This window comes from Pteropus medius, unplaced genomic scaffold (genome assembly GCF_902729225.1).
Source record: "Pteropus medius unplaced genomic scaffold, Ma_sr-lr_union100, whole genome shotgun sequence".
Lineage (NCBI taxonomy): Eukaryota > Metazoa > Chordata > Mammalia > Chiroptera > Pteropodidae > Pteropus > Pteropus medius.
In genome coordinates this window covers 21925254-21943920 of record NW_024349803.1, presented here as the reverse complement: position 1 = coordinate 21943920, position 18667 = coordinate 21925254, and the positions used below count along the sequence as shown (strand labels likewise).

The window sequence follows — 18667 nt, the reverse complement described above, 5'->3', positions numbered from 1 at the left end:
ACTCCAAGGGCCCCTCTTATGTCTCTTTTCTAGTCCCCCTATTTCTACCTACTCACTGGGTTAACACTTGGCAGTCATCCCAGATAACAAATCTCACATCTTCAGCTTCATGTAATGAGGACCCCGAATCTACTGCATTCTGCTAACTATAGCCGCAGTGAGCATTTGTTGTTTTCCGGTATGAGGCAGAAACAAGCTGGCTGTTCGCTTTGGGGAGAATACTCCTGGCCTGTGGGTTTCCTAAGTCCTTACTGGGTCCTGGCAGCAGCTTCAAACACTTCACGGAGCTCATATCTACATGATACATTAACACCACGATAAAGATGTTCTAGCCAGCTGCCTCAAAACCCTGAAAAGCCCATTAGTAGCTGAATCGATTATGTAACCTTGCTTTCCAAAAGTTATCTCCTTCTGGACTGCCTCTAAACGTGACAGGAAGTAACTAATTTTTAAGTAAGGTTTGAAAATAACCACAGCATGTTTAGGGAGTTATTTGCGAGGAGCTTCAGTGAAAGGAGAGGAGTCATGACCTATGGAGGACAAGCTGAGGCTCTGGATTTTCTACTGCCTAGTAACCGACCCTCCCACATCTGGGCCTTCCCAGTGGCAGGGAGACTCAACACTGCCATTACCTGCAGACTTAATCAGTTAAAACTCACTAAATGTACCATCAAATGCTTAAGCACAGAAGAGTTAAAAAGAAACGAACCATTCTCAGCAAAACGGTAAGGCAAATGCTAGGTATTACTGCATTCTAACTACTGACCCTAATCATTTTTGATAAACACACTCGGGCAGCAAGCGAGGAAACATGGAGACCACGACATAAAACAAACCAAGAGATCCTTTTACTAAAACGCACATCCTCTGTACCCTGACATAAGAGGTTCTGAGATCTTGGATCAGGCTGGTCGATGAAGTTTCAGAGAAAGAAAAGAAGTGATGACTGAGAACGAACACTTGGGAAGATCTTATATCACATGAAATCAAAGCCATCACTTAAGGATTCAGCCTCCTAGGTACTAGTCAGCAAAGAATACTGAACAGTAAGGTCCAATTTTAAAATAAAGGGAAAAGATGGTTCTACCCAGACAGTCCCAGTACTTCCAAGTGCCAAAATCACAGAAACCTCAGGCTCTGAGCGCATATCCTTCGTGTCAGAAACTGACCCTTACCCACTTCAAGTTATTAAAACTGACAAAACAGCCTATTGCTGTGGAAGCATTGGTGGTCTCTGGAATGTCTCCTTCTGGAGAGTCACATCTCCAAATACTCTGTTCGGCTCAATGAAGACTTATTAAACAACTCCCTCCCACTGGAGACACAAAGATAAAGAACAAACACGGCTCAGGTCAGGTCAGGCTGAGCATTAAGAGGAGTGTTGCCCAAAGTGAGTTTTGAAGAAAGAGGTGGACCGGTAGGTAATTTGGGGGTGTTGGGTGAGGACAGAAGACTAGAAGTATAGACTAGAGAAGACTGGGGAAGAGGAGGGAAGGTTCAAAGACAGAGAACTCTGTGAGCAGAGGTCTCCCAGGAAATCCACGAAGTTTGCGATCCGGCAGCATAAATAAAGCAGGACGCACAGGAGAAGAGCAGGAACTACGCCTGGAGAAGTGACAGGGCCAAGATCATGGCACCCTGATACACGCTAAGGAGACTGGATTTTATCCTATGAGGAAGGTCAGGATGACATGATCAGATCTGCACCATAGAATGCTGGATAAAAGCATAGGTATATGCTGTTTCCAAGAGAAAACAAATCCCTTCATCTCCCTGGGCCAGTTTCCTTAACTGTAAAATGGAGGTGCCCTCACCTTCCAGGAGTACGAAAAGGACCAGGCAGTAAATGAATACAAATGCAAACTGTACTATGAAGTTGCACAGCTCAGTATTTAGCACACTGTAAGTACTGAAAACATGGTCTGGAAGAAAACTCTGCTGTAAAAAATGTGGCAGATGGAATAAGAAGAGACAGGAAATAGGAGCCAGTTAACAAGCCAGAGGAAAGGCCAGATTTGAGAACTACTAGGGAGGTAAAATAAACAGGCTAGCGGAGCACTGCTCTTTGAGCCTCAGTGAGAGTGAAAGACACATGAGGTTTCTCCTCCAGGTTTCCCTAATCAGGCCCTCAGGTGCTGTGGCACTTCCTCCTCTGAAAACGGCCCAGGCTGGAGACCAGATGCCACATGCAACCCAGCCTTTACTATCAGCACTGCTGCAGAGGCAGTAGGTCTATCAGAGTGGGACCTCTTTGGTGTCAGAGAGACCCAGGTTAATGGCACCATTTAACTGGAGCAAATTATTTACCTTCTCCTCAGCTGGGATAATGACACCTACGCTGTGGGTGCTGTGAAGATTTATGAAACATATGACCCAGCAACATAATAAGCACTCGATAACGAAGCACAACAGAAACAAATCCCACACAGATGTGACTTACTTTACAATGTCTCTCATGAAAACACTACATCTATGTCGCAGCTCCAGCCCATGGGGAAGCCCCAGTGGCCGGGACAGCCCAGGACACACCACTACGCTGGTTCTCACATAGGCAACCGACATTCCATTTAGGGAGAGCCTGTTTTTATTTCTAGTATGTGTGTAACATCTTCCGCCAGAATATGTGCTATCTGGTTTCTAAACGAATAAAACTGGTTTGGGGAACTCATCTCTGGAGACGGCAGCTAGGATACTGTACAATTTTACCAAAAGTTAAGTAGAAAGTTGGCCCCAAGCCCAGAAGAGACATTCCTCCCAGACAAAACTGAATTAACCAAGCCTACAAACAATGAGTAGATAAAACAGGGAAGAACACAAAGCCAGAACAAGCCACACTGAAAGGCCCTCTGAGTCAACAAGGGAACCAAGTGGGGCTCTGGAAGGTATCAGTTCAGACCAGAGGCAGTCAGGTGAGTCAAAAGGTCACCAAGTGGAAGACGCCAAAGTTACTAAATGAGAAATATCTGGGACACAGGTATTCTCCCTGTTAAGCCAGAGATAAGGTTTACGGATGCAATAAGAACCAAATGCTCTACCCACACTGAGATTCAAGACTCCTTATGAGAGGTAGGCAGCTGGAGAGAGAAACCTGGGGAACGAAGAATATCTGTAGAGACAAAATATAAACACATTAAATGCGAAAGAGTAACAGTTTCCACTTCAAAAGCTATTTTAGTGATGTTGCTGTTTCAGAGATTCGTTTCTCGTAAGGAGTGTATTGATTGTATACTTCACAAAGCAGTCTTTGCTCCTTCCCCTTAGGAGAAAAGAAAGTAAGAGAAGCGAATCTTCAAGGGAGAAAAACTTGCCAAAATACCCTCGACATGGAGTAGTTCTTTAAGATGCTGCACATGGTTTTGATTAAAAAAAATAATAAATCAGGCCTTCCTCTAAATATCTAAAATGTTCTTTAAAATATTTCATCTGAAATCTCCATTTCAGAGTCAGTAGATGAAAAACAAGTCTACGGGGGCCATCTGTCATCTGTCAGATGAGACCAGCTCATGAGTCTCTGATGAAGGAATCTGGGCTGAGAGCATTGGTTGGGTCGAGTGGTGAATTCGAATTCGCCCTCACTGGAGCTTGCGAAACAGACTTGGTGACGTTCAGGAACAAATGTACCAATGTGTAAAACAGACGGCTCTGCCGAAGAGGCTCCTGACCTAGCAGAGGAAGAAGAGCCTTTCTGAACATAAAGTAGATGCAGCAGAGCAACTTTCAGGGGAAGATTTTCAAGACCGTTTTTACAAAATAACGTGGTATAAAAAGCACGCAAAAAAACCTTAAAATTTAGATCCAAATTTTAGCAATAAAATTACACAAATGTAAGTATTTATATATGCATAGTAAAAAGACAAAATGGAAACATACCAAAGGTTAACTGATTTTTATCTCTGGGTGGTAGTTTTACAAAAAAAAAGTTTACTTTCTTTTTATTCTTTTGTTTTACAGAAAATAAATAAGACTTTATAATTATAAAATCAACACTTTATACATGTATTCTCTCTCTGTAAAATCAAGTCATCAGTGAACAAATCCTTGGCCTCATCCCCATCCTTAGCAGCATCGTATTGTTCAGGCTGTGATGCCCCAGCCACATCCACATCCAGTAGCCAACCAAGGCAAGCTCTCATGCTGCCAACGAAGGTCACTGGGTACCTACTACAGGGCCCCATCTCAGCCGGGGCTCACCTGAGGCCTGAAGTCAGCATGTGAAAAAAGATCATCCATAAAGTCACCCTTGAAAAGCTTTTTTAACTTCCCACATAAATACAGTATAGTTTTATGTATGTATTCCTATCCTATATACCAAAAACAATTCCAAAAGGGTATAATATTCAGAAATTAAACCCATCATGTGTTTTGGCGCTTGGACCAGTCCAGCAATTGTATGAAGATTTCAGCTTGCAGGCGCTCCCTATTCCTCCTCCTCCTCATTTCCAACAAATCTTTTTGAGTCAGCAATTCTCTATGGCTCTCAATTGTTAATACTTACCCATCACCACACCACCTAAACAATTTCTCTTCTGCCAACAGTCAAGAATTCTTTCTATTTTTTTAAGAATTCTTTAAGTTTATAGGTTTTGTTAATCACACTAACTTTAATGACAATGACTGCATGCACTGCCTATGGATACGCACTCACTGAGTGAAATGGTGAGTAGGAATTACCTCGTCATTTAAATCATTATTCCTCCTCTTTTTCCTTTCCCTTTTGCAAAGTGTAGAGTTGACTTTAAGGTAAAATGTTAGATGTAAAGCCACTGTAATCAGAACTCCGGGTACGAAGAGTGCACAAAGGGGGTCTCAGTGCTGGCAGGCTTACTGTCAAGCTAGTTAAGGAAACAGTTACGACTGTATTAATTAAGTGCGTAATGGATGATAGAGACCCCAAAGGCACCAGAGTTCAGAGAGGGAAGCAACAGAGTCTGAGGCTTGGAAGCTGTTGGAAGGCTTCCTGGAGGAGGCAGACCTTGTGACAAACCCTGAAGCGAGGCAGAATCAGACAAGTGAGGAGGGGAGGAGAGGACATTCCACAGAGGAATCATGGCTTGGATCTGAGATGCATGGAAAAGGCAGCAAGTATCAGGGTTTCCGGAAAGGGAGATAAAATTACTCATCCATAAATACCAACTAAGCATCTGCTATTGACTGATACTGGTAGTCACTGAAGATACCAGATGAGAGAACCCTGGTCACAGAGCGATGACTGGAGCCCTCCAGGGACCATCCAGCACTGACACAGGTCTGTAAACATCCACCGTGAGCAACCTGCCAAGTACAACTAACAACTCAGGTTCTTCCTGGACTGATGAATGGCAAACAGTGAAAGTGCAGTGTGTCCGCAGAGTGGAAGGTTTACCGTTCAGAAGTAAAAGGGGATGAGGTGCGATTCACACCACGCCGTGGACAACCCTTAAGAACGCTGTGCTAAGTGAAACAAGCCAGTCGCAGAAGGCCACATATTATAGGATTCCATTTATCTGAAATGCAGGGCATCAATCAAGCCGCATCGATCGTCCGGAAATCAGGCGCTCAGGAGATCCTCAAAATCGATAATCGTCATCAGATCCCAATAAATCAATCGCTTTGCGCGGCGGCGGCACGCGCGCATCGCGCACCAAACTAAGGTTCTACAGGACAGAGAAGGAAATAATTTTGCCTGGAAAGGTCGGTGAAGGCTTCCCGGATGAGGCAGCAGACCTGAATGTTAAAAGACAAACAGAGCTTTCCTTCAGAAGAGAGAAATGACAGCACTCAGGGAGAGGGAATGGCACATGCAGAAGTACAGTTCTATGAAACTAGAGGTTGGGAGGAGTAAATGGGGAGACCACAAGAGATGAGAAGTAGACAGGCCAGATCTTGATCCAGCAGTGTCCTGAGGACCTTGCTAAGGAATGTGAACTTTGTCCTACACAAGGATTGGCAAATTCGCGGCACTTGGCACCACTTGCCTGTCTGCCTGGCAGATGTAACTATTATGCCATTGAGCCCTTCTCTGCTGAGCTCAGGAGTTGACTCGGTATCTGTGTTCATGAGATCCTTCCCACAGGTCATGTGCCCCCAACGGGAATCACTGAAGGATCACACGCAGGGAAGTGGCATCGTCTGAATTCCCAATTTAAAAAGAACACTGGTGGCTGTATGGAGGCAGGATTAGGTAGGAAGTCACTGTAACAGTCTGAGCACAAGGTGATGAGACCTGAACTGCATACAGTAGTGGCAATGAGAAGGAAGAGGGAACGTTAGAGGCTAAGGAGGCAAAACCAGTAAGACTTCAGCAGCCACTGGTGCCCCAGGAGGGCAGCCTTGCTCACCACCGTCTCGCCAGCAGCCATCACAGTATTGGGTACACAGGAAGCGCTCCATAAATGTTAACTAAATTGTTAAGTGTTTTATCTACATTCTCTCACTGAATCTTCCCAATAATACCATGAGGAAAGTAATGTTATCCCCATTTCGCATATAAGGAATTTAAGGTTTAGAGAGGTTAAGTGACCTAACTACACAGCTGGAGAGTAGCAGGATTCGATTCCAACCCAGACTTCTAATTCCAGACTCCAAGGTCTAATCCATGGCCCAGGGCTACATACAGCGTCGTTCCAGTGAAATGCCAGAAACACCTGAAAGATGGAGTAGGGTCAGAGATACAGACTTGAGTGTTCTTGCCACATTCAGGTAGCTGAAGCCTCAAATATGGAAGATGCTCAGAGAGTGCGTGCAGTGGGGTCAGGGTGGCCAAGGATGGGCCAACCCATGAGAGAGGGAGTAGAGAGGAGGACTCTGCACAGAGGGGCAGGGAAAGAGCCAGCCTGGGGAGTGTGCTGTCAGGAAAGCCCACAGCAAAGAGGCAAATGCTACAGAAATCTCAGATCCATTCGCCAGAGGGGGTCACTGGAACTGCAGAAGACAGCATTTGGGGGGATTCTCAGAGGGGTTGAAGGCTGCCTGGTGTTTTCTAAACCTGTCAGGGCATCAGAATCTGGGGATCTAGTTAAAAATACATAGTTCTCTAGTTTCCACTATTAGTGATCTTGTACAGGTGACTCAGTCTCCTTAAGCCTGTCTTCTCATCTGTAAACTGGAAACAACAGCATCGACCTCATGGTGTTATTGTCAAGACTTAACGTATATGCTTTAAAGAAGCCCCCTAGGTGAATGTGACACTATTTGAAAACTGGCTTTTAGGAATCCCAGCTACAGGAATCACACAAGAATTTTTAAGTGGAGAGAGATGGGTAAAAGGCAATCCTCTCAGAAGGAATTCAACAACAATAAAAAATGGAGGGAAAATCAGCTGTCATAATCCGGGACTGGACCTGGGGGGCCTGGGCTAAGGGGAAAGCAAAGAAATCAGAAGAATGGAGCAGGTGTAAAACATTACCAAAGAAAACTCAACAGAATCTTCTGCACAGGAAGAAAAGGAGGAATTAAGTATGACTCTGAGGCCTGAAGTCGAAATGACTGCAAAAATGATGGCATACCCTTCACCAAACCAAGAAGAACTGGTTTAGGGGGTGAGGAGGATGAAGAAATCCATGCAAGGTATCTGATGAGGGTTAAGTGCTAGAAAGTAAACATATAAAAGCCAACTGGCAGTAAACGTGTTTTGGACAGAAAAGCAGTACACCAGTTAAAAATACAGACTCTGGGATGAGAAGGCCTGGGTCAGAACACCAGCATTGCCACTTTCTATCCATGGGACACTAAAGAAGTTACTTAATTTCTCTAAACCTAGGTTTCTTCATTTATAAAATGAGGATAATAATGGTAAATATCTCATAGAAGCTTAGTTTTTAAATTAAGTGAATAAACAAAGCAATTAGCACAGTGCCTAGCACATGGTAAGTTAGCATTCAATAAATGTTGGTGATACCTTTAGCTACTACTCCATGACAACAGTATTACCAGCCAGGCTTTGGAGAAGCTAAATTATATTACCCAAGGGTCAGAGAATCTTCCCACTTCTGAGACAGGACAGGAAAGCAGAGGACTCTGAATTCTGAGATCAAGGAATTAGTACCTGAATGAGTATCACCGATACTATTTCGTGATGGTTTAAAAACATTTCCATAAATGTGCTTAACTGGAAACAAAGTCTACTCTACTTCACTTATTCAATCACTGTTCATTGCAAAACTATAAGTACAAAGAATTGTGTTAGCCACTATATGATACAAAACCACACAAGATGCAAATGTGGCACTCAAGGAGATTACAAACTACAAGGCAGAAAAACTGATGCACGCAAATATCTGGTGTACCAAGCATATTGTGAAATGTCACTGATGCACTACTGGTCATGAAAGTCAAAAGAGGGAGGACTCACCTCCAAAGTGGATGAAACTGTCACCTGAACTAATCCCAGAGAGACGGTCACAATTTCAATTGGCCAGAACACAGGTTCAGGAGAAACAATGTGAATACAGATGCAAAGCTGAAAAGGGCCAAAGGTGTGTTCTGGGAAGAGTCAGGATTAACTGAAGAACTAGCCAGAGTTAACCGGCCTAGTGCTGAGGCCAAATGAGAGGGCAAAGCCATAGCACAAGGCGAAGCCTGGACTTCTTGGAGGCCAGGCAGGGAAAGGCAGAAACTTGTTTGGGAGAATGATGGATGTGGTTCCACGTATGCTGAGCAGGACATGTCTGAAACCAGTTTCTCACAACTATTAGGCTTTTAAAGCTGTATAGGACTTTAGACTCTAATCCAGCCCTTTCATCCTCTGACAGAGGACACCAAGACCAAGAGAAGCGACTATATTGCCTGAGCCATGAAGTTAGTAGCTGAGACTGAGCTGCAATCCTCGTCTGCACCCATTTTACTGCACTTTACACTCGTTCCCCTGGCCAGACAGAAATGTCCAAAAGCCAGGGTGAAATGTGTGTTTGTTGCTCGGTAAAGAAATCGGGGTTACAGAATTAGTCACTTGGGAAGCCTAAAGGGTTGGGAGTGAAAGAGCTAGATCTCTGAGGACCAGACTACAGAGGGAACAGAAGAAAACAACAAACCTGGCTTATACCCACATCCAGAGGGACAAAAGGAAGGGGTTATAAAAAGTCACATTTAAGAGGCAGGCAGAGAATCAAGACACTGCGGAATCCTAGAAACCAAGGTCACTGTCTCCCCTTTAGCTAATGTGTGTGTTCAATAAATATCTGCTGGATGGTTGGATGGATGGATGGATGGATGGATGGATGAAGAGAGAGCAAAGACAAAAAATGTTTGAGCCCCCACTTCGGTAAGCACTTTGCTAAGCATGTTATGTGGAAGTGAGACAACCTCGCAACCTTATAAGGCGGCCTTATCACCACTACCCTTACTACATTTCGAGATGAGAAAACAAGCTTCTAAATCGCCCAAGTTAAACATCAGGTATCAGAGCGAGGATTAAAAATCAAGTCCTCAAGACCTGAAAAGACATTTCTCTAAAGAGGACATACAGATGGCCAATAGACATATGAGAAGATGTTCAATGTCACTAATCATCAAAGAAATGCAAATTAAAACCACAATGAGATATCGCCTCACACCTGTCAGAATGGCCATCATTAATAAGTCAGCAAACAAGTATGGATGAGGATGTGGGGGAAAAGGGAACCTGCGTGCACTCCCTGTTGGTGGTATTTCAAATTGGTGCAGCCACTATGGAAAGCAGTATGGAAGTTATTCAAAAAATTTTAAATAGAACTACCCTTTGACCCAGCAATTCCACTTCTGGGTACTGATCCGAAGAAATCCAAAACATTAATTCGAAAAGATGTGCATCCCTAAGTTCGTAGCAGCATTATCTACAATAGCCAAGATCTGGAAGCAAGAACCCATCAATAGACAACTGAATAAAGACATGGTATACATATACAATGGAATATTACTTAGCCATAAATTAGAATGACATCTTACCACTGGTGACAACATAGATAGATCTGTAAGGTATGAAACTAAGTGAAATAAATCAGAGAAAGACAAATACCATATGATCTCACTTATATGTTGAATCTAAAGAACAAAATAAAGGAACAAGCAAAACAAAAAAAGATTCATAAATACAGAGAACAAACTGATGGTCACCAGATGGGAGGAGGGTTAGGGGGATGGGTGGAGAAGGTGAAGGGATTAAAAAGTACAAATTGGTAGTTATAATACAGTCACAGAGATGGAAAGTATAGCACAGGGAATATAGTCTACAACTTTGTAATAACTGTGTATGGTGCTAGGTGGATGGATACCAGTTGGGGGGGAGTCACTTCATAAATCATATAAATGTCTAATCGCCTCGCTGTACACCTAAAACTAATATAAAATAATACTGAATGGCAACTCTAATTGAAAATTTAAAAAATGAAAATATTCTAGTAGCTACATTCCAAAAGTAAAAAGAAACAGGTGTGGTTTCTAAAAATCAAGTCCCCACTAATAAAGAAATACTATTAATTTTTATTAGGGTAGAAAATGGCAAGGTAAAGATTTTTTTAAATAAAATGTTCTTATTAGAGACACGCTCAGTGACAGTGTCTGAGATTTAGCTTCAGAACATGACAACAACTAAAAAAAGTGGAGAGGATAATTGAAAGAAAAAATTGGAGAAATGTTGATAATTGTTGAAATCAGGTGATGGGTACATGGGGCTCATAATACTATACTCCCTACTGTTGAATATGTTTGAAATTTTCCACAATAAAAAGTCCACTTGAGTGCAGTTTCCCTCCCGGCAAAGATGGTGGGAGCTGGTCAGAGCAAGGGAGGACAAACATCAAGGGAAAAAATCTCTGTCCAGGCAACAAGAAATTCACTCAAAGATGGTGTTTAGGAGAAATACAGGACCAGAAGCCAGACCACAAAGGATTAAGAGACATAGATAAAGCAGGCGGTAAGGAAATGGCAGTAAAACCGTATTTCGGATAAAAGTGACAGGGATAGGAAGGAGATGGCCCAGGGCAAAGCAAAGTCACTGTGGTTCCACCCTGCATGTAGGTAAAAATAAAAAGGGGAGGGGAAGGAGGATAGGAAGAAGCTAGAAAGGAGATAACTAATTAATCAATTAATCGATCAATCAATACGTATGAAATAAATACATGAAAAAATGCTCATCCTCTCCAATAAGGAGGTGTAAACAAAAATTAGTTATCTAGACCTCAAATTGGCAAAGATTAAAATACTGATAATGTTTAGTGCTAGAGGAGAAACAGAAATTGATACAATCTTTTTAAAGTTACTGGGTAGTATCCAGCAAAATTTTAAACATGCACAACCCTTGACACAGAAATTCCATTTGTAGAAGTTTATCCTAAGATGTATACAAAGAATAAAAAGATACATAATGCATACAGAGATATACAAAGATATATGTCTATCACCAGGGACTAAATTGATATACAACAAAATACTATGTAATCATTAAAAGACACTAGATGAATATCCCAAAGGTGGGAAAATGCCTAGGAGGAAAGCATTAAATGGAAAAGAAAAAACACGTTACGGAAGAGTAGATACATTGTGATCCCATTTCTGTACAAAGGAATCACCTCTCTCTCTCACACACATGTAAGTGGCTACATAGAAAATGGGAAAATGTGGATACATACAGACCAAATTCTTAATGGTGGCTAACAGTGAGACGTGGGATTATGAGATCTTTTCCTTATTTAAAAATGACTGAATTTTACTGTGCTCATATATTACCTGTATAATCAGGAAAAAAGTCAAGGGCTTTCCAGAAGCAAGAGACTCTAAGTGATGAAAGTATCATGATAGAAAGGAAAGGGGAAAAAATTAGGGAACATAAGCCCTAAAGTGAAGTCAGAAGTCAAGAATGAGGGAACTGAGGACGGGTCTAGGAGCGAGGGGGAAACGCCTTGGGGAACATGCGAGCAGCTGCTGTGGGAAATGAGACCTTGAGGGGCAGAGAGAGATCAGCTCAAGTGAGGCAGTGGGAACTGCTGGCAACCAAGACAATCCATTGTGCCGACTACCCCAGAAATACTGGGCAATCTAGGGGCAGGGGAGAGAATCCAGGGTTGGCACCTGGCAGAGCAAACAGAGTACGAAGTCAGGTAGGCCAAGGGTTCTCGGACCTGGGGAAGGCGGCACTGAAACTGTGGACCACGGCCAACTGGCATCCCAGCTACAGTGGGAGGTGGAGGCAACAGCGAGGAACAGAAAAGTGGAGCGATGGGCCAGGAGACGCAGTGGGACTGGAAGGTACAATGACTGAGCTCAAGCCAGAATCACACCTAAAGCATTCTTCCCCAAATATCCATTTTTTTTCCAATTTCTATGTATCATCACATTAGGAGGAAGACCCTACTTGTGTCACTGGGCCTAAAGTGCAAAAACATCTCCACCTGGTTCTGGATTTTTCTCCTGACCACTGAGTGATCAAGAGGAAGGTGGGGTACCCTCTGGGTTCCTCCCCCACCCAGTTCTTCCAGGGTTCCTGGGCTGCTGTTAACAGAGCAGGGGCTCTACTCCCTGTGTGGTACTGCCCTCCTTGTATGTGTCCTCCACTAACCAGAAGCCTGGAATAAGGAGTGATTGTCACCCCAAACTGAAGCCCTAACAATACACTATGAGGACATAAAACAGCCCTAAACTTAGAATCAGAAAACCTGGCATTGAGTGCCAGCTTTGTGCTCTTGAAAGTAAGCCATGTCACCTCTTTGTGTATGCTTCCTCCTCTGTAAAATGGGGCTATCTGCCTTAAGGCTGTTGGGAGGATAAAGTAGGAAAGTGTTTTATAAACTAGAATATCATACGTACGCAAAGTGTATTTAACAAAGTAAATCAAATGTTTTCCATTTCTGCCTATATATAACTTTCATCGATGGTTCTATAAAACCTTAAATGAGTGCCAGTACCTCTGATGTACCTATGCTAGCTGAAATTGTCCACGTTTTTATTTCTTCTAATCTATATTACAACAACTTCCTTCTCAACATCTCAACAATACTCGCAAAAAGACTTCAATTTAACAGTTGCTTGCCACATTTAAAGTGCCTTATGCTTTGTCTCAGTTATCCTTTTTATCTCGTATCAATTTTTATCTTTAAGCTAACTGCAGTCACTTTTCATGCTTTTCTCTTCTGCAGTCTGTTAAGTTTGTCAACTGCATGGAAGAAAAACGGCATTATGCAAACTTCAATACAATTCCTCACACTTGGCCTTCAGTGGGATTCCCATGTAACCTGACCAACTGTGAAAATTAAATCAAAGTAATTTAGTTAGTCTACTCTTTCAAGTTATTCTACCACTAAAAACCATGAGGCTGACTAAATGAATTGGCATAATTGTATAACTTCTAGGTTAATAACTCAGAACACACAATCTACTAACAAAGAGTTAATATATTGGTTTCAGAGTCAGCACAATATTCCTAAATAAAGTTTCGTCAGATAGTCTTTTAGCATCCTGAATATGGTGACACTGAGCTCAGCTAGTCTCCAAAAGGTCTATCAGCTGACAAAAGTCACAACACCCTAGTGTTAAACCCATCACCCACTCCCAGGCTGGCCGTAGCTGTCTGGAGACCCTGTGGCCCAAAGTGGCTAGTCAATGTTCTTCACACATGAGGACAAAGTGCTTAGAGTAGTCAGTGGGCAACGGAAGATCTAGATAATACCAATGAAGAACTGTTACATTCCCTTCCAAAGGAAACTTTTGCAAGACCCAAAGAGAGCAAGTTAACAGTCCCCAGTCTCAAAACCATGAACGTGTGGAATGAACAACACATTTTCACAGCAAAATTCAGAATTGCTTTTAGCAACCTGGAAATATAAAGGCAGGGGCACTTTGTGCCTCTGGAAATACAAAGATCAGATGCAGCCATGAAGTCAGAACTCTCATCGCACCAAGCTGCACAAAGAATGATTTCTGTCATTTCATACGCAGAGGTCATTCATTTGTTCACTCAGCAAACATTTACTAGTAGTTACTCTGTCAGAATTGGTTAGACACTGGGATATAAAGATAAATAAGACAAGGTCTTGTCTTCAAGTAGGTCACAACCTAGGCATGGAATATACACAAAAACACCAAAAGTTAAGAGTACAGTGGGATTATGGAAAAAGCTGGCACAGAATGCAATGGCCATACAAAGGAGTGGCACTCAGCTTAACCTGGAAAGAATCAAGGAAGGCTTATCTTTTAAGACATAGTGGTTCCTGAATCCCTCATCAATTCAAGCCTAAGAATGAGACAAGCACTAGAATGAGGAGGATAGTCAGCAGGAGGGTGAGAATGCTGGGACCGGCCAGAGTTCACGATGGAGCAATAAGGGCCAAAGGAATCGTGGCAGAGGAGGAACTAGAAGACACTAAAGAGGCTGGGTTAGAAAGATGCTGGTGAGATGTGGAGGTAGAGACATACCAGGACCTAGATGTTAATGGTATGTGGAGGCCAGAGGAATATTATTTACTCTTAACTGGAGTTAAAGATCACCTGGAATGGAGTGGGGATTTGACTAAGGAAGACCAAAAGAGATTTAGGGCCAGTTATTTTGAGTCACTTCTGTCTGGCTCATACTTACTTTTCTCTTGACCTTCCCTGCTCTCCCATTCCCCTCGCAGGGAAAAAATAAAACTGAACGAGTCAATAACAAAATCTGTGAACTTTGTGTTCATCAAAAACATTTCTGAACAGAGGACTAGATTCTATCAAAGTAGCTCAAATAAGAGAAAGATGACATCTGGAGACTTTCTGGCATCTGGAGCCTTCTAGGCCGAAAAAACAAAGTCAAGTCTCTGATGCCAACAGAAGAAAGCTAAAGAAACACATCCTGAAAGGGGGCCACACAGAACACAATGCCGCCTGGCATACTCTAGCACTCTGTCGGTGAGAATGCCCACTGTTCCCAAAACAAGGACATGCCAAACAGTTACGTCCTGGCTTCTTCATAGAACTACCAAAAATCTGACCACTTCCAGGATTGACCTTGGACTTGTACAGTGTGGACTCCTACCCACCAGTAGTGGGTAGAGACTACCTGGACAATTCTCTCATCCGTCCGGGATGCCAACAGGTGAAGACACTGGGCTGCCTTCCTCACCAGACAAACTGAGCCCCTCACCCATGCACAGCACCCAGCTACATTCCTCTAGCTACCACTAACAGTGCCACCACTACTACTAACTACATTACTCCTACTAACAGCCAGCCCTGACCCCATCTCCAGTCCTTACTACAACCTGCAGAGAAGGTTATATTAGGCCCATTTTACAGATGAAAAAATTGAATAAAATAAAAAAACAAGGCTCTCAGGGGTTACCAGCTTATCCAGGTCAAAAAGCAAGCAAGAGTGAGAGGCGGGAGGACTCCACAACCCATGTTCTCTCATTGTACTAGGCACCTCAGAAGTTTTCAATGAAATCAAAAACTCAGAGCTTCTTTCCGAGAGTTTCTGAAGTTGATCCATTTGACTAAAAGGGAGTCAAAAACATTTCCTTCAGCAATCGCTTTGCTTTCCAAGCAATAAATAAACGAGTTTTATTTTATTTTATTTTTTTTAGTTTTTATTAGGAGTATTTCAAAGAATGTATTTAGCTATAATGTTTTGATTTTAAATTTCTTGATTTTAAATGTCTTGATTTAAATTTCATTTGTTTTTGGCCAAATATATACACAGAAAGAGAAGAGAGCAAAGGACAGAATTTCATTTTACTAGATCAGAATGGGTATTAATAATTAAAACAGAAAACATTCAAATATAATTTACATTATACTTTATGCAGTAAAAATTAAGAGGCAAGCACTTTCAAACAGGCTGAGCCTTACCTCGATCTATTCCTCCTGTTCTAGGGAACAGCACTTCAAGTGATCAGTGGACATTTCCAGCCTACATAACAGTGAACCGGACAGAGGGGGTAAGCAAAGCCTTCATGCTCCCAAAACCACAGTGAAAAGGAAAGTGTGACAGCATCCTGGGGCACCTGAGCACATATGCAGTAGTTCTAAATTACTGCTCATCCAGATACAGAAATGAAATGTTTACCTTGTGGTTTGTCTGTAAGAGTACTTAAAGTTAACACATGTATTTAAATAAAATAATGCCAAATCCCAAACAATAAACACAACATAAATAAATAAAATCCCAAAACAATGAACACGACATAGCTAAACTTTTTCCATGAAAATATATGAAGATAATCAATTGTTTACTAGTCAAAATCAATACTTTATAAAAACCTATTCAACGGTTTTACTGATTAGAAGCTTGATATACCTAAGTCACTTCCTCCTTCACAGACCTACAGTCACTTTTGAACTACTACTATTAAAGTGACAAAAATACCACCATTGTGGAGGTGCCCAACCCTGTGCCTGGCATAATCCAATAGATAATTGTTTATGAAAGAATGACTTAAGATAGAAAATTTAAAAGAGACAGAAAGAATACAATTTAAGGAAAATACATGACTTTTAGAAATTAAAGGAAGAAACCAATCCCCAGAACTATCGGTACAATTAAAAATAGAATTACTGTACATCTCACCTGAAACTTTATACTAGATTCCAACTAGACTACCATCTCCCAACAGTCTAAATAAACTCATATGGTGAAATGACTCTGATACTGTTCTTTTCCATAAAGGGTTTGACATCTCATCCAACTTTTACCCAAATACTACATATAGAGCTCTGGTGTACAGCTGCAGGCCTCAGAATTGGAGTTTGCAAACTGCCTTTCAATGATAACAGATGAGACACAGTGTACAGACTAAATTGACTAACGACATATATACCTTCTAGCGAAGATAACGTCCTGTGAGAGCTGACAGTCATTAAGATTCAACAGCTTCAACGTCCTGACTTCATGGCAGCTGGAGAAAATGGATTTAGGGATATAAAGAACTTTTAACAACATAAACTATCCGAGTTTTCGCATCCATCTCTCAAATTGTACACATTAAACAATGAAATAGAAATGAGTGAAAACAAGCTCTTAATTTAGATTTATAAGAATTGGACTGAAAACCCCTAGAAATTACACATATTGTGGTATCTAAGTTTGTCTATCATTACAAACAATAGCCACAGTGCTGAAAAGAAAGTATGAGTCACAATTCAAAAACAAAGGAGGAAAACAAATGAACAGAGGAAAGCTTTGAATCCACATACCACAAAGAAATTCTTTACTTAAAATATGGTTCATGATAGCTAGCGTTCTCATTTGGAGTAAGAAGGAATAGTCCACACTACCTTCCCCTCAGGAACAAACTCAGCCCCCAAACGCCCCCCCAACGTCATCCACCTCAGTGCCCAGCTACCAATATAGTCAGGCACATCCACTACTAGCAAGCACTGTAATTCTAACAGATCTGAGTCACCCACTCCCCCACAGTAAGAGGTCATTCTCTATCAGGAAGTCCCCTTTGCAAAGTTCCCTTGTTCACCTCCCAGACTGCCACCACCACGGCCCACATAAAGCTAATTCTATTCTCCAACCTCAGAGCCTGCCAACCCTCTTCTGCACTCCCCAAATCACAACTCCCGCCTCATCCCAACGCCTAGGTAGCCAACACTACTCACAGTGACACTCTTGTGACAAGTTCCATGCCTGAGAACCATTCGATAGGATGTATCTGGGCCCAAGGAAAATACAGCTCTTTGCTAAACTCCCCAGTGCCCAGCTGAGCTCCTGCCTTTCCAGGAGGCTAATCACCAGTTACCTCGGAGAAGCTAAACTCTCAATGCCTCTTCTCCCCAACCAGACCCCAGTCAGCCAAGTTCACAGACCTCGGGGGGAGGAGACGGGGAGAAAGACGCATCGCGATGCGCCTTGGGGACCAAACACACTGAGGCCCCTAGAATTCCAAACGCAAGCCCCCTACACCCACCCCGCTATGGTCAGCCTCCAGGGCGTCTTCATTAAGCACTAAGAGCGAACGCCACCAGGGTTAGGTCTCCGTGCCCCTATGACTCCCTTCCTCCGCTACAAAAATCCTAAATATCAAGCCGCCGAGGCCCCGGGTTGAAGCTAAGACCCCCCACTCCAAGCCTCCGGCCACCGGAGTTTCCCAGGTCGGATCCAACGCCCCAAGGCCCGGGCCGCCGAAACCGGCTTGCTGTCGCAGGCCGCTGAGCGCCAGGGGCCCGGGCTGTGTCCCCACTGGGCCCCCATTGTTGCGGGTCCCAGCGGCCCGATGGGGAGCCGGGGGCCAGCACCGGCACTCACCTCCCGCGCGGCGGCTCCGGGCCGCGCCGGGCCAGACAGGGCCCAGTGGCCGCGCGTTCCGCCGCGCCCGCCTCGGCGGGGTCTGCGGTGGCCGGGGTGGCGGGGGCGGCCGAGGCGGGAAGCAGCCGGCAGGCCGGGGCGCCGCGGACTGGCTCCGACCGAGCGTCAGTCTCCTCTTGGCTGCGGCGCTCGCAGCCTCCGCTCGCGGTCCGCGCCAGAAAACGTCCCCCTCTCGGCCCGCGCGCCCGGCCGCCCGGACGGGAACACGCACCGCCGACAGGAAAGTTCCGCTGAGAGCCGACCGAGGCTGTTCTTCCCACGCGCCAGGGGGACCACGATTCCTCCCTGATAACGCCGTCTATGCTACAGATGACCGTTTCGGGAGTGAAAGCGGCTCGGAAACCCCAGGGCGGAATCCACCTGGTTCCAAGGACTAGGTCTGATGGAAACGGTTTGCACCCTTCCAGCCACCAGAGAGGCACGCCGGCCACTTAGTGCCTC

The 18667-nt window shown here is 43.5% G+C and overlaps 1 protein-coding gene across 2 annotated transcripts in view; it reads right to left on the bottom strand.

Annotated features, from left to right (window-relative positions):
- RAD54L2 (RAD54 like 2) overlaps positions 1-18386 on the bottom strand; it is an 88286-nt gene extending 69900 nt beyond the window's left edge. For both annotated transcript variants that reach the window (XM_039837892.1, XM_039837891.1), the window contains exon 1: positions 18167-18386. The gene's annotated coding sequence lies outside the window, so the exon portion shown is untranslated. The remainder of the gene's footprint in view (positions 1-18166) is intronic.
- Positions 18387-18667: the final 281 nt, after the last annotated feature.